The 16,017-nt window shown below is 38.1% G+C and overlaps 1 pseudogene; it reads right to left on the reverse strand.

The window, feature by feature from the left end:
• Positions 1 to 14,107: 14,107 nt before the first annotated feature.
• LOC140523670 (non-histone chromosomal protein HMG-14 pseudogene) lies at positions 14,108 to 14,416 on the reverse strand (annotated as a pseudogene).
• Positions 14,417 to 16,017: the final 1,601 nt, after the last annotated feature.

Raw genomic sequence — 16,017 nt, forward strand, 5'->3', positions numbered from 1 at the left:
GTAAAGATCTGGAAGTGTTTGTGGAAAAAGAATGTCTATATTAAAAATTTAAGAGCATAGTAGTAGACTACATGAGTGCCTAAGCACTGTGCAGTTTTGATGGAAATTTTGACAAAGGGGATATCCAGGTGGAAGAGTGAGGCGAAGTTAAGGTAAAAGTTTCCAGGATGTTGGAAGTATTCAGAGTTATAGAATAATAAAAATAGCAAGGTTAAATCACAGAAAAAACTGATCATTAGCATTAATGACAACTCAGTTCTTTGATGGTTAAGCTACTTTAGAGAAAAAGGGAGATGAAAGAATGGATAAAAGTAGTTCTTAATTGATGTTAATAGAGGACAAGAAGACAGAGATAATGAAATCTTTTTTGTTGCTGTTGTCATTTTTATTGTCTATCGAGACCTTCAGATTAATAAGAACATTGTCCTTTTCCATGTGTGTTTCTTCTGAGGATCCTTCTTTCTTAAAATTGGAAGCCAGAAGACCAGAATATTTTTGCCCTCTCAAGTTCTTTCTAACTCCCTCTTCATATAGGCACAGAGTAACAAATATTTAATCTTCACTTGTAAGAAGTATACCATGCAAATGGGGTTTGAAATTAAGTTATATAGGCATTTAAAATATTATACTAAGAAGGGGTCCATATGCTTCAATGGACTGCCAAAAAGTTTCATGACACAAAACAAACTTTAAAAATCCGAACTCTAAGAAGTCGGTAGGGAAAGGAACTCTGGCAGTCCTAAAGATAGTACAGCTGTGAAGTTACTTGAGCTGCGGAGAGGAGCAAGCACAGTGAGCCCAACACAGAAGGGTATTCAGCATGTAACAGTGAGTTCAATAAGAGCAGTGTGGGAATACTCTGAGAAGGGAATAATAATGGTGCCAGAGATGCGAATTTTCCCCAATATTTTTTTTTTTTGTTACCTGAAAGTGAGCCTCTCCACTACAGTACTCTGTGTGTCCAATCTTCCCATTCACAAAATGTGCATTTGTGTTTCTCAAGTTATAGAAAGAAAAAAAGCTTTACTACTTCTGGTTATGCTATGTCATAAAGGTGAATGCCTTCGCTTTGAGCTAATTGTGCTAACGTTGTTGTGCTTGACCTTTGTTCTCAAACATTAGACATCAGACATTCCCGTCATCAGAGAATGATGGCATGACTTGTGGTTGACTTTGATTTGAGTGAGGGAGGGCTGTGCAAGGTCACCAGCTTTACTTTCTTCTCCAGAGTCATCTGGATCCAATAACCAGATATTCATCAAGACTACTGGAGATGGCCCAGGATGCAATGGGAGATGCTGGCCCTTTTAGGCTAAGGTCTTTTCAGGTTCTCACTCTGAGTGAGGTAATGCCTGTTCAATGAATAGACCTCTTTAAGAAATGATTCAAGGGATGTCCCCTTTAATTAAAAAAAAATCAATCTGGGAGGGGAAGACCCTCAGGGCTGAGGTTGACAACTAAAGGAAATTAGCTGGTGGTTGATCTTGACTGAAAATTTTATGAATCCAGATCCAAAGACCTTGAACTGGAGTCATTTTTTCCCTTGGGGCACTGAACTGGTCATGGCTATAGACCCAGGTGGAGGTGCTTTACTGAAATGCATGCATATTACTTTCTCATTGTAAAATGTAAGCTTCTAATTAACAATAGAGATTATTTTGTTTTGACTTTATATCCCTACCAGCTAATACAGTACCTGATACATAGAAAATGCTTAATTAATGTTTGTTGTTTTTTAAAGTGTGTGTGGTGTGGTGGGGGAATGAAGCTTTGGGAGTGCAGCACTCTAGCACTTTGACCATAGAACTCTCTCAGTTCCTTTTTTTACTAAGATTTTCTAGTTAATATTTAGGACTTTTAAGAGTTGTCTCAGTTGCCTTGTAAGGAGAATGACTGTAACTGTGAGGTGCCTAAGGGATTCTAAGAGATGGTTTCATAGTTATTCCTTTCCATGCTGCAAAGGTAGGGGTTAGGGTGTTTTGCTGTGTCCTCCACAGATTGACAGGGAGACTGAGTCTGACAAGTAATCATTCTTGGTTATAGTTGGGTGAAAGGGTCATTTCTCCCTGCCATCAGCTGAAGTCCTCAGTGGGAGACTTCCTTGGATCTAGATATCCCTCCTCCTCAAAAAGCTCAACGTATTTTCTTTGTACTTCTACACTATTTTCATGGTTTGACTTAGATAAAGTTTATTTGTATCCCTGCCTTACCTTCTCTGCTAGGCTGTTAAACTTTTAAGAGCAAACAGCAATGTTGCCAATCCATTTTTGTATCTCCTCCACATGTTAGCCAGTCCAAAGGCTTTCAAAAACAAGTGTATAATAAATGTCTATTGAATGAATGTTAATTGAGTGAAGGAGGCAACATGACTGGTGTTGCTATTCTCATATAAAAAGGATTTATATATTTGTTCTATCCAAGATGTTTCCAGAAAAATACAACTCGAACTAGGAGTCTATTTTTTCTTCAATATGCAAGATGGGTTGTCAGAGTGACTGTGGGGTAGGACTTGAATAGCTAAGACAGGGAGTCTAACTCAGTGGTTTCTAATTGTTTTCCTGTTTATACACTTATATCATTAATAAAAAAGCTTGACAATCCACCAAATGTAGTTTATTACTTATTTCTAAATTGTATATGTTCATCACCCTCACAGAAAAAAAAAATCGTAGAAACAGCATTTGAGAGAAAGAAAGGAAGACAGAGATGTATAGACAGATAGACATAGAGGGAGCTAGAGGAAGAGATTGAGAGACAAAGACAGGAAAGAGAGAGAAACAGAGAGAGAGAGAGAGAGAGAGAGAGAGAGAGAGAGAGAGAGAGAGAGAGAGAGAGAGAGAGACATTAGAATGGTATATCTCCCTGGAACTCTAGATGTGCGGAGGCCATCACCCAACATGTCCCTTGAATCCATGAGCCTGAACAATCAGAAAGTACTAAGAAATGACTTCCACAATGAGTTTTTTCCTCCTTGATTGAGCTGAAATTTTATCTTTCTTTTAAGTCAAAAAGCTCACTTACACTGGTATATTCTACTGCCTTCTCTAATCTGTGTAACTTCCCAAATTCCTGTTGTCTATTTGGCTGGAAACCTGTGTTTGCTCGATATTATGATTGGTTTTTGTGTAATGAATGCTAGGCTGGGGGGAGCTAAACTGATATGAATAAGCTATTAGCCTCTAAGTGGAAATGAATAGGAAAGGAATCTTTTATTCTTATCCTTATAAAGAGACTAACATTCCTTCACTACAAATATGTGAAGTATGATAGATAGATATAATTCTAGCCCAATAGGTTTCTTGGAAATAAAATGAAGCAACGATCCCCCTGGCACAGCTGTTGCTGACTGCCTCTTCCCACATTAAGTTTTTCTCGATGCATCTCAGCCCTCCTACTGATAGGGTGCTTGGGTGCATGTGCCTGGACCCCAATTCTGAAATCGCATTTCTTTCTAAAAATCACATTTCTCCCTAGCCTCAAAACACTATCCCAGGCAGTTTCTCCCCAGCCCAAGGACACAGCCTGCCATACCAAAACTTTTATCTCTTTTCCTGATACAGCAGCCTGCTGCACCTATAGAACTTCTTAGTCTGAACCAGCTGTGTACTGACTGAACTGGCTGTGCACTGGGTCATAATGACATTTACTACTCACTGAGCAATCATATGTATCCTAGATTCAGACATACGTATACTCCCTTATATTCTTCTTGTCCAACAACACATTGATGAGAGCAGCCTAGGTGTTTCTCAACCTTGACTGTTAGTTGACTTAGTGACATTTTAGGTCTAAAACCACATTTTAGGTAGGCGCCCCCCCTCCCTGCCTTGGGCTATTTCCCAATGACTTCTGGGTAAAATACCTGCACAGTAGATACTAAAAGTGCATGCTCCCTTAATAACTAACCACTCCTTAACCACTCCCTAATCCCACCCTGAATCACCTAGATAGCATATTTAACACATGTTTCACTATAGAATATCCTATATAAACTTCACCTGTACCCCTCTAATATTGCAGGTTCCCTAAGAACTCTTTCCCACTGAAAAGTATAAAAATCTTTACCTTGACCTTAACAATGCTTGAGTCCATGAATTCTTCTCCAAATGTCCCACTCAGGCAACTCCAGCCTTGAGGTTCCTGCATCTCCCCCACCCTTTCAGCCCTCATCACTCCTACTCTTCACAAAGGTGAAAATTTCAGACTCTCTGAAGATGCAGTGGGACAGATTCCAAGCTATATTTATTTAAATAACTATATCCCTGTAATTTGGGTCACCCCAATTCCATGTTTACTAGAGTATAAACTATTATTTAAACTATTTAATTTAAATTATACATGTGCCAATTTATTTCATATATTTTCATGTAATTATTATACCAATAATAGCATCATTAAACTTGAACATAAATCAAGATTTTAAAAATCTTAGATAAAGGTGAAATAATATTTAATTCTAATGTTTGTAGAAAACTATTTGAGGAGGAACCTGTAATGGTCAAATCAATGCTTTGGTAAAGTCACTTTGGCAACCATATGTAGGATGGATTGGAGGAAGGTGTAATGAAGCAGGGAGAACAGTTAGAGGTATATTGTAATTGTCCAGTAAATGACAATAAGGGTATGAATTAATTTAGCAGTTGTGTAAATAGAGAGAAACAGACAGTAGGAATTTTCTAGAGATAGGAACCAAGATTTTGCAGCTGATTGAATATGTGGGTAAAGGAGATTGAGAAGTGAGGATGAAACTGAGGCTAAGAATCTGGGTAACTGATAATATAGCAGTGCCCTTACAGACACAGCCTTATAGAATATCTCACTGCCAGAGGAGGAGAGACAGCAGAATGGACTGGTAGAGAGTGCTTCTCTTCTTCAACCTCCCCAGCTGGCAATTTAGGTAGATGGGATAAAGTGAGACTGAACTTATGTTCTAGAGAAAGAATTGTCCCTTCCTGAAGTACTCAACTTCTCATCCTCACCCCCAGTTCCCAGGAGAAGTCATTCCCTTTCCTCCTTCTCCCTTCTCCTCCCCTCCCCTTCCCCTCTCCTCTTCTCCCCTCCCTTCCCCTTCCCACGCCAGACCAAACAACTGTCCAAATGATTATTTTATAGAATTAGAAAATATATAATAACAGAACTTAAGAAAAGGAATAAAAGATCAAGAAACTCAAGCAATTTAGGGCTTTTATTTCTCTTTGTGATAATACTATTTTTCACTTCTTTTCTCAGTGCCATGTTATTAATATGAGCAGGTCTCTTCATTAGCTAGAAGCTGCAGAATCAAGCTGAGATAACTCTGGTGTTAATGGATAGTTTGGAGTTACTCTGGAATGGTCAGAAACTCTATGCCCTTAAAGGAGGCCAGGTTTGGTGAAGTGGAAATTTTTAGACACAAGAAATGAATTTCAAATCCTAGGTTTGTCTATACCTATGTGATCTTAGGCAATTCACTTTACCTCTATGAAAATCAGTTTCCTTAATTTTAAAATGTGGAGTTTAGACTAGATATCCTCTGAAGTTTCTTCTTGCTTCAGATCTGTGACATTTTTGTAACAATTGATCTTATCAGTGCTTGACTAACCCACTCCCCCATTTGGGTTTCATTTGATTCCATCTCAATTGAGTTTCTTTTCTGGTAAACATTGAATGAGCCTTCCTTTGTAACTTTAGACAAGTCATGCCCCTTCTCTTGAAGGGAATGGTTGAAGTTTCCTCCTCCGATGATTCTAGAGGACATTACATGCTACTTTGAAAGGATATTTCATTGGTGGTATAGTGATTTTTAAGCACTCATTTAGCTACCTACCCCAAAGGATCTTCTTTTTACTATGGGGTTGTCGTTGTTTATCTTTTATTCTCAAAGAGAACCCATCATCATGAGGGTTGTTACAATAGGACTCAATATCTTGGTGGCACAGTGGATAGTGTGCCAGGCCTGGAGCCCACAAGATTCATCTTCATGGGTTCAAATCTGTCCTCAGACATTTACTAGCTGTGTGACACTGGGTGAATCACTCAATCCTGTTTGCTTTAATTCCTCATCTATAAAATGAGCTAGAGAAGGACATGGCAAACCACTCCAGCATCTTTGCCAAGAAAACCCCAAATGGAGTCACTAAGAGTAAGACAACTGAAAAATGACTGAACAACTATAACAATGGGACTCTCATCCACCAGTAACCAGGCTTCTTGGATGCTACCACCCCTTGATTCTTAATGATTTGTTAAAATAAGAAGTTATCAAATGGGCCAGTGTTGGGAATAGTAGAAGAAAAGTTTCTTCAGCATTGACTTCATGGCATCTTGGGGGTTGCTTCCTCTTCTAGTCAAGTTCTATTTCTCCTTTTTTTAGGAATTTGTTGTTTGCCCCTTTTGTGAAAATTCCTGGTCCAGGATATCTATTCTTCACTCTGTTTTGTACCTTCTGCTAGATGTGGGACAACTTAGAGCCTGAGGCTTTAGTCCAGAAGGAGCTAAGAGGCCTAAAAGTGATTCCTACTCCTTATCAAAGTTGAAACAGAGATGTTAAGATGACTTTATACGTGGAGAATGAGGTGAAACTGTGAGAAAGAGTTATAAATGATCAAATTTAAACAGAATTATGCTAATAAGCAATCTGGATTTTCAGTAGACCATATAGCACACTAACTTTATTCCTCTTTGCAATTCAAATCTCACCATATCATTATTTCAAATCCAATAGGAAAATAAGAATGAGAAAATAGATGTTATGGTATTATCCTGAGACTAATAAATGAAAGCAGTGGTTATAAATCTTATTTACATTTCTATCCCCAAAGACTGCAGCATCAAAATATCACATGGCATATATGGAAATAGTGATGAGGGAATTATAATTGCATATTGACAAAATAATTGGAAAATCCAAAGTAAAATACTTTTTAATTAAAGTCCCTATTTCTCAGAATATTCTCTCCAAGTAAATTGCAAATATGGTTGCTCAATTAAGTGAAATCCAATTAAAATATGCCCCATTCTGAATAAAATATTCTGAACTGTATGATTTTTTGTGAGTAGTGCTTTATTTCCTTTTGACCTTTCACCACTTCTCCCAAAATCCTTAAACTTAAATTGATTTTTCAAGTCTAGAATTTTCTTTAAGTAGGATCCCCAGCATTTGTCTCTCAGTATATTAGCCTTTGCTCTCTCATAGTCTGGGGAGTCACTGCTATATTTATACTTCTGCATGTGGGAAAGTCCTACTGATGTAGGACCAGTTTCACACACATAAATGACCATTAAAATGTTATGATATAAGCAGCACAAAGACCTTTTAAATTCAGATTTCTTTGAACTTGGGCTGAAAAACTTGGGCTGAGTTTTCTTACAGAGAGTAAATTATAATAAGATTAAGGTATGTTAAGTTATCCATAATGACCTATCTTTACTTGCCAAAAAGAGACTCTTAGCTCATATGTATAAAATATAGTGACTAATATTCCTGGAAGTAGAACAAGCCATCGAGTTCAAAATCTTTGCTTTAAAGAGTAGAAAATAGAGGCCCAGGAAAGTTATTTGATTAGGATACACAGGATATACAGGTAGTCCAGATTCAAAGTTATATTTGAACTCAAGTCCTCTGATTACAAAGTCAGTTGTATTTCCATGGAAGCAACTCCATTTTCTCTACCGTGAGAGAGGATGTGGGGGAAGATAGAGAGATTGATCAAGAAGTTTCAGGGTTGACTTCTTTATGTGAGGAGAAGTGTGGGAAAGCAGGTCAGAGTGGGATGAATTATCCATAAACAGGGAGCTGTGAGGGCAGAAAACAGGGGTGAGAATGGACATAGACCAAAGTGAGAAAGTCCTATAGACTTTTAGATCTATGTAGATTCCTACTAGGTAGTGTTAGAGAAGACTGCTACCTATCCATTATTTCATTTATAAAAAGGCATTTCAATAAGAGGAAAAGGAGCTGGATTTGGAGAGAGAGGACCTGAGTTCCAATTTCACATCAGACAATTACTACTTATGTGTTCTTGGCCAAGTCATTCCCTGGATCTCAGTTTACTCATTTATAAAATAAAAGAAGTGTACTAGATGATGTAAGGCTGTGCAAAGTCAAATTGGTTGCTGTTTTTGTTTTACTAAAAGTGTCTCTGATTGAATAATGTGATTAATGAGAATCTTTTCCACCCATTGATGGGCCTGCCCATTGAGGGAAGCTTGATTAGGGGAGTTGTTTTGTAGGAGGGTTCCAAGTATCTTTTATTTTCTCTATTGAGGTACTGGATAAGAGGGTTATGCTCTGTGGCTCTGAGAAGTGTATAAATACACTGAGGATGACATTTTACTTTGGGGCTTACTGACTGAATAACCTTTGGTATTGGTTAGATGAATACAAAACACTTAGCTTTACCCATCTAAACATAAAAACCTAATCCTTAGAAAATAAAGAAATGCCTATAATTCCAAAATATTTTCTAAATATATTTTCTAGATCGGGGCTGGGGAACCTGTGACCTGGAGGCCACATGTAACCTTCTAGGTTCTCAAGTACCACCCTTTGACTAATCCAAACTTCACATGGTCGAAGGAGCAGGGTCACCAAATCAGTTGGAGAAGACATGCCTAACAAGGTGGAGGCAGTAGCCCAACACCAAGCACTGAGACCCAGGAAAGTGGACAGGGGCCCCAATCTGAAGAAAATAGCACCTTTAAAATTAGACTAACCCAAATGGCCAGATGGCTGAGGAGGAGAAAGTGAGGCTGGTGACTTTGCACAGCCTTCCCTCACTCAAAACAAAGTCAAGTGCAAATCATGTCATCATTTCTCCAATGTCATGGTCTTCTTCGAAAATGAAGGATGAACACAACCTGTGAGTAGTCCAAGCTGCCTGAATGGCAACCATAGCAACCCAGCTAGCTGGGTAACTCAACTCATCCTCTCCCTTTTGTCTCCCCTCTTCCTTCTCCTCTCCAAAGGAAGGTAAATTTGGATGGCCAGAGGATGTCCAGTTAACTTGAGGTTTACTGGCTAGAGGGTCTTTCTCTCTTTCTTTCTTTCTTTTCTTTTTTATTTCTTTCCTTCCTTCTTCCTTTCTTTTTCCTTCCTTCCTTCCTTCCTTCCTTCCTTCCTTCCTTCCTTCTTTCCTTCCTTCCTTCCTTCCTTCCTTCCTTCTTTCCTTCCTTCCTTCCTTCCTTCCTTTCTTCCTTCCTTCCTTCCTTCCTTCCTTCCTTCCTTTCTTGTCTTTCCCAAAACCTTAAATCCAGCATACTCTAAAGCCCATAGACTGGACAACAATAGGTCCCTCCCCAAGCTCCACTTAATGGCTGTTTTCTGGACCTTCCTGCCTTAGAGTGATTATCAATAGTAACTGTTTCTCTTTCCCTCCCAGTTTGATTTAGTTATTATTTTTTCTTTTACTCATTAAAGAGACCATTCCCTGAGTATTTCTTAAAGAGGCTTATTCTGGGAATTCCTGGACCCAAGATGGCAGAGTGATCAGTAATTGCTATCTCCCTCCCCTTGTTGACCTTGAAGAGTCTAGAGAATATCTCCCCAAGAAAAATCCTGGAAGAGTGGGAGAAGCAGAAGGAGTAAACAGTCTCTTAGCCCATGAGGCTAGGAAAGTCACTAAGGAGTATCCCTCTTGTTGTGGCTGAAGCGGACTAGCGCAGGGCCAGAGCTGTCTCAGACAATCCCACCTCAGCAAACCAGAAGAAGATCATGAACCCCAGGGTGGTGAAGCCCATAACCACCAACAGGAGGAGCCCAGGAGTGCCTCAGCACCCCAGGGGAATCAGGAAGACACTAGCACTGACAGGATCACCAACGACTGAGCTTGCCTATGCTATAGCTCAGCAGAGGAGATCTCCTCTGGCCAGACCACCCCTCCCCCACATTAATGCAGCTAACTCCAGGATAACTCCAGAAAAATCCAAAAAAGATTTCACCTGGCCTCTGCTTTCCAACACCAGCCAGCTGAGCACCAGGTAAACTACAACACTTTAGCTACTAGCTGAAAGAACCAGAGGCCGCAATACACAAAGCCTCAAGTTTTAGGAAAAAGAACTGTGGGACACAGTCCCCTGTGCCTTAGATGCAGAGATCTACTTTAAAAGCCAGGAAAAGGGTGATCATCATGAGTAAGAAGCAAAACAGAAAAGAAAAGACCATAGGATCTTTCTATAGGGACAAGGGCCAAAGGACAAATACCAAAGAGGTCAGCATTGAGACTGCACTCCCATCTAAAACTTCAGAAGGGAATATGAATTAATGTGAAGCACAAAGAGCATCCTCAGAAGAGCTCAGAAAGGATTTTAAAAGCCATATCAGAGACATAGAAGAAAAACTGACCAATGATTTTAAAAATATGAAAAAGGAAATCACAGAAGAATTTAAAAGGAAATTTGGCCAAATGGAAAAGGAAGTACAAAAGCTAACTGGAGAAAATAACTCCTTAAAAGGAACAATTGGAGAGATGGAAAAGCTGATGGAAAAGTTAACTGAAGAACATAATTTGATAAAAATTAGAATCAGGCAAGTAGAAGCTATTGATTCTATGAGACATAAAGAATCAGTCAAACAGAATCTAAAGAATTAAAAGATAGAAGGAAATGTAAAATATCTGATTGAAAAAACAACTGACCTGGAAAATAGATCCAGGAGAGAAAATCTAAGGATTATTGGTCTACAGAAGAGCCATGATGAAGAAAAGATCCTGGACAATACCTTCCAAGAAATCATGAAGGAAAATTGCCCAGAAGTCCTAGATCCAGAGTGCCAGGCCTAGAGGCCTGAGGGCTACCCAAGTCTTACCTTACCTATTGCAGGTCTTCGGCTGGCCAAACCAGATAAACGTATGAGAGAAGAGACTTTCCAGAGTCGAACAAGGGTTAGGCTTTATTCAGGGTCCTGGTTACATGTGCAGGGGGAACTCTTCCTTAGGAGAGAGAGAGAAATCTCCCAAGGAGGCAAAGATCTTACAGTAAGAGAATGAAAGCAGAAGTGGAAGTGGGGAGAGAGGGGGGAGGGAAGAGCGAAGAGAGGAAAAGGGGCCTTCTGTCCTGTAAGGGCCCCTCAGCGCTAAGAGAGCCTTCGGGCTTTCCTGACCCTACTTAAGCTCTCCTGCTGCAAAGTTTGCACCTGAATACCGTGCCTGTTAGATAACAATAGGTGTGCCCAGATCCGGGCCAGTCTCGAGGGCGGGGATGCTCTCTCCCATCACGTTCTCACGGGAAGAGGTGGAAATACATGAGATCTCACTCCTCAATTCCCTGCTGTTTCCTGGGGGGCCTCATGAGAACTCTAAGGTTTTAGAAGTCCTCACCTTTACCCGTCCGAGACTGTCCACATGGAACTGAGCTTACACCCCCAACACCAGAGGGCAAAATAGTCATCGAAAAAATCCACTGTTAACCTCCTCAAAGGGATCCCAAAGTAAAAACACCAAGGAATATCATTGCCAAATTCCAGAACTGTCAAGTGAAGGAGAAAATACTGCAGGTAGCCAGAAAGAAGCAATTTAAATATTGAGGAGCTACAGTCAGGATCACACAGGACCTTGCAGATTCTACATTAAAAGATCAGAGGGATTGGAACATGATATTCTGAAAGACAAGGGAGCTGGGATTACAACCAACCCAGAAAAATTGAACATAATATTTCAGGCAAGGAGATAGATGTTCAGTGAAATAAGGGATTTCCAGACCTTCCTGATGAAAATGTCAGAGCTTAATAGAAAATATGATCTTCAAACGCAGATTTCAAGAGATGCATAAAAAGGCAAACGGGGGCAAGGGGGGCGGGGAGAAGCTTGTTATTCAATATGGACAAACTGTGTGCATTCTTATAAGGAAAGATAGTACTTGTTAATCTTGAGAATTGTATATTTATTGCAATATATAAAAGGGATATACATAGATAGAGGGAGAGGTATAAAGTAAATGATATCATAAGAATGTGATTTGAGTGAGAAGGACTGTAATGGGAGATGTAAAAAGGAGGAGGCAGAAAAAGGTAAATTACATTACAGGAAGAGGCACAAAAACATATTACATTAGAGGGAAAGAGGGGAGGGAGACAAGCATGGTTTGAGAGTTACTCTCACCTGATTGGGTTCAAGGAGGGAACAACAAAGTTAAGTAAAGAAATACAAGTAGCTCTCTAGGCAGTAGGAGGGGAAGGAGGAAAGAAAAGGCAGGGAAAGCTAAAAGGGAGGGAAGAAGTAGAAAGAGAAAAGGGGATTAAAAGGAGGGGGGCTGAAAGAAGGGAAGGAAGACTGAGGGAGGCAGTGGTTAAAAATTAAAACTATTGTGGAGGGGAAGGGAGAACTAAAAGCATAAATTGGGGGGAAAGGGGATGGAGGAAAAGACACAGATAGTAATCATAACTATGAAAGTGAATAGGATGAACTCTCCCATAAGATGGAGATGGATAGCAGAATGAATTAACAACCACAATCCAACAATGTGTAGTTTGCAAGAAACACATCTGAAACAGGGGGGCATGTACAGTGTAAAGGAAAAAGGTTGGAGCAGAACATATTATACTTCAGCTCATGTAAATAAAGCAGGGGTAGCAATCCTAATCTCAAACAAAGAAAAAGCAGAAATAGATCTAATCTATTAGATAAGGACAGATAAAGAAGGAAACTATATCCTGCTAAAAAGCACCATAGACAACAAAGCAATTTCATTACTAAATATATATTCTCCAAATAGTATAGCATCCAAATTCTTAGAGAAGAAGTTACGGAGCTACAGGAAGAAATAGACAGCAAAACTATACTAGTAGGGGACCTCAGCCTCCCCTTATCTGAATTTGATAAATCTAACCTCAAAATAAACAAGAAAGAAGTTAAGGAGGTGAATAAAACTCTGGATAAGGTTGATATGATAGATCTCTGGAAACAACTGAATGGGGATAAAAGAAATATACCTTTTTCTCAACAGTATATGTACATGGCACATATACAAAACTGATCATATACTAGGCCATACAAACTTCAGAATCCAGTGCTGAAAGGCAGAGATAGTCAAGACATCCTTCTCAGATTACAATGCAATAAAATTATGTGTAATCAAAGGCCATGGACATATAAACCAAAAATTAATTGGAAGCTAAACAATCTACTCCTAAAGAATGAGTGGGTTAAATAAGAAATTATAGAAACAATCAACAACTTCATTCAAGAGAATGACAATAATGAGCCAAACTCCCAAATCATATGGGAGACTACAAAAGCACTTCTTAGGGGAAGTTTTACTTCTTATTTTTTCTTTTATAATCAAAATTTTATTAGTTCATTTGGTAATTAGTACATAGACACTATGAATAAATTGTACATTTAAAAAATGTTAGAAAAGTCTAAAAATTATGTAGTTGTCATCCTTTTCTGAATTGTTATTCCAGTGACTTTCTTACTTTAAGTTTGGAGGTAACTCTCCCTAAAAGGAGGTTACCAAATACCAGTATCCTGAATATGGATAAAGTATTTGATCTTTAACAAGCAAAGTTCCACTAATGCTATATTTGATAAAACTGTACTTGTTATACAGCTTTCCAGTCTTTTTAAAGCACATTAATAAAGTTACTAGAAAAAAAAATGTACCACCACCACCAAAGATGACAATGTGACAGATAGCACATAATTTTGAAAGGGAGATCCAACACCAGGGAGCAAATTTATTTATGAAACAATTGTACTGAAAGACATGTTGGATACAGATTAAAATAAAAGCTTTAAAATTCATGGTCACAACTCCAAATTGTTATCTATGCTTCATTTAATATGTCAAAACTGCCTATGGAATGTTAAGTCTATGCACGACACATGAAACCATACTAATCAACATTCTACTAATTTATGGTTGTATCAAACAAACAACAATCCAATCTGACAACCAGCACATGATTTCACCCTTTAAACAGGAATCTAAATAAAGCACTTTAGATTGGCTTACATTTATCTAAATGTTTTAAAAAATTAATGTGATGAGATGGGATTGCCTCTTTCTTAAAAATGTGTTTCTAGAGCTACTAAAAAACTGGCATTTACAAAATAATTGAAAAAAATATTCCTCTGAATTGTACAAGAAGGAAGGTAGCAGGAAAAATTGTTAAAACAATTGGTATAAGATGTTATTCAGATTTGGTTTCTTTCTCTCCTACTGAATCTGAGGCTGGAATCTCTTCATTTTTAGTTTCTCCATTTTCTGAAGGCAAGTCATCTTTATTCTCTTTTTGGTTAGTAGCTTCTGCTTGTTTTCCTTTTGCTCCTTTTTTTCCTTTTGTGTGAACTTTTTTGGCCTCAGATTTATTCTTTCCAGCTGTCTTTTTAGGCTTAGGTTCAACCTTTGCAAGGACTGGTTTAGTTGGTAATGTAGTCGACCTTCTTTTGGGCTCCTCCCTTACTTCCCCTTCTGTTGAGTTGAACTTCCTCTTGGGCATCTTCGTTGCAAGTGTGGATGGGCTTCCTCTTCCCACACGCAGGCAAGCACCACCAGCGGGCCAGAGGGAAAGGGCCACAGTGGTGGGAGCTTCTTCTCCAGCAGGGCTCCTGGACCTCGACTCTCCTCCTCACCACTGGACTGAGAGGAGTGGAAGTTTTACTTCTTTGAATGCCTACATGAATAAAATAGAGAAAGAGGAGATCCATGAATTGGGCATGTAGCTGAAAATGGTAGGAAAAGAGTATATTGAAAATCCTCAAGTAATTACCAAATTGGAAATACTGAAATATGAAGGAGAGATTAATAAAATTAAAATTAAGAAAACTATTGAACTAATAAATAAAATGAAGAGTTGGTTTTATGAAAAAAACAATAAAATTGACAAACCTTTGGTCAATTTGATAAAAAAAGAAAACCTAATTACCAATATCAAAAATGAAAAGGGTGACCTAACCTCCAATGGTTAGGAAATTAAAACAATAATTAGAAATTACTTTGTCCAACTATATGTCCATAAATTTGACAATCTAAATGAGATGGATGATTATTTTAAAAAAATGTAAATTGTCCCGATTAACAGAAGAGGAAGTTGAACGCTTAAATAACCCCATCTCAGAAAAAGAAATTGAACAAGCCATTAATGAACTTCCTAGGAAAAAAATCTCCAGAGCCAGACAGATTTGCAAGTTAATTCTATAAAAATTTAAAGAACAGTTAATTCCAATACTATATAGACTATTGGGGAAAATTGAGGAAGAAGGAGTCTACCAAATTCTTTTTATGATAATATATGGTTCTGATATCTAAACCAGGAAGAATCAAAACATATAAAGAAAATTATAGACCATTTCTCTAATGAATATAGATGCAAAAATTTTAAGTAATATATTAGCAAAAAGAATACAACAATTTATCACGAGAATAATGCATTATTATCACATAGGATTTATATCAGGAATTCAGGGCTGGTTCACTATTAGGAAAATTGTCAGCATTATTATATAATATCAACAATAAAACTAACAGAAACCACATGATTATCTCAATAGATGCAGAAAAAACTTTTGACAAAATATAACACCCATTCCTATTGAAAACACTGGAAAGCACAGGAATAAATGGAACTTTCCATAAAATAATAAGCAGTATCTACCTAAAATCATCAGCAAGAATTATATGCAAGGGAGACAAGGTAGATACATTTCCAATAAAATCAGGGGTTAAAGAAGGATGTCTATTATCACCACTGTTATTCAATATGGTATTAGAAATGCTACCTGTAGCACTAAGAGAAGAAAAGGTAATTGAAGAAATTAGAATAGGCAAATAAGAAACTAAATTATCTCTCTTTGCAGATGATATGATGATATGCTTAGAGAATCCCAACGAATCAAGTAAAAAACTACTTGAAATAATAAACAACTTGGGCAAAGTTGCAGGTTACACAATAAACCCAGAGAAATCATCTGCATTTCTATATATTACTAGCAAAGCCCAATAGCAAGAGATAGAAAGAGGAATCCCATTTAAAGCTATGGTAGACACTATAAAATATCTGGGAGTCTACCTACCAAAACAAACCCATGGACTATATGTACA

The sequence above is a fragment of the Notamacropus eugenii genome, chromosome 2 (genome assembly GCF_028372415.1).
Source record: "Notamacropus eugenii isolate mMacEug1 chromosome 2, mMacEug1.pri_v2, whole genome shotgun sequence".
Classification (NCBI taxonomy): domain Eukaryota; kingdom Metazoa; phylum Chordata; class Mammalia; order Diprotodontia; family Macropodidae; genus Notamacropus; species Notamacropus eugenii.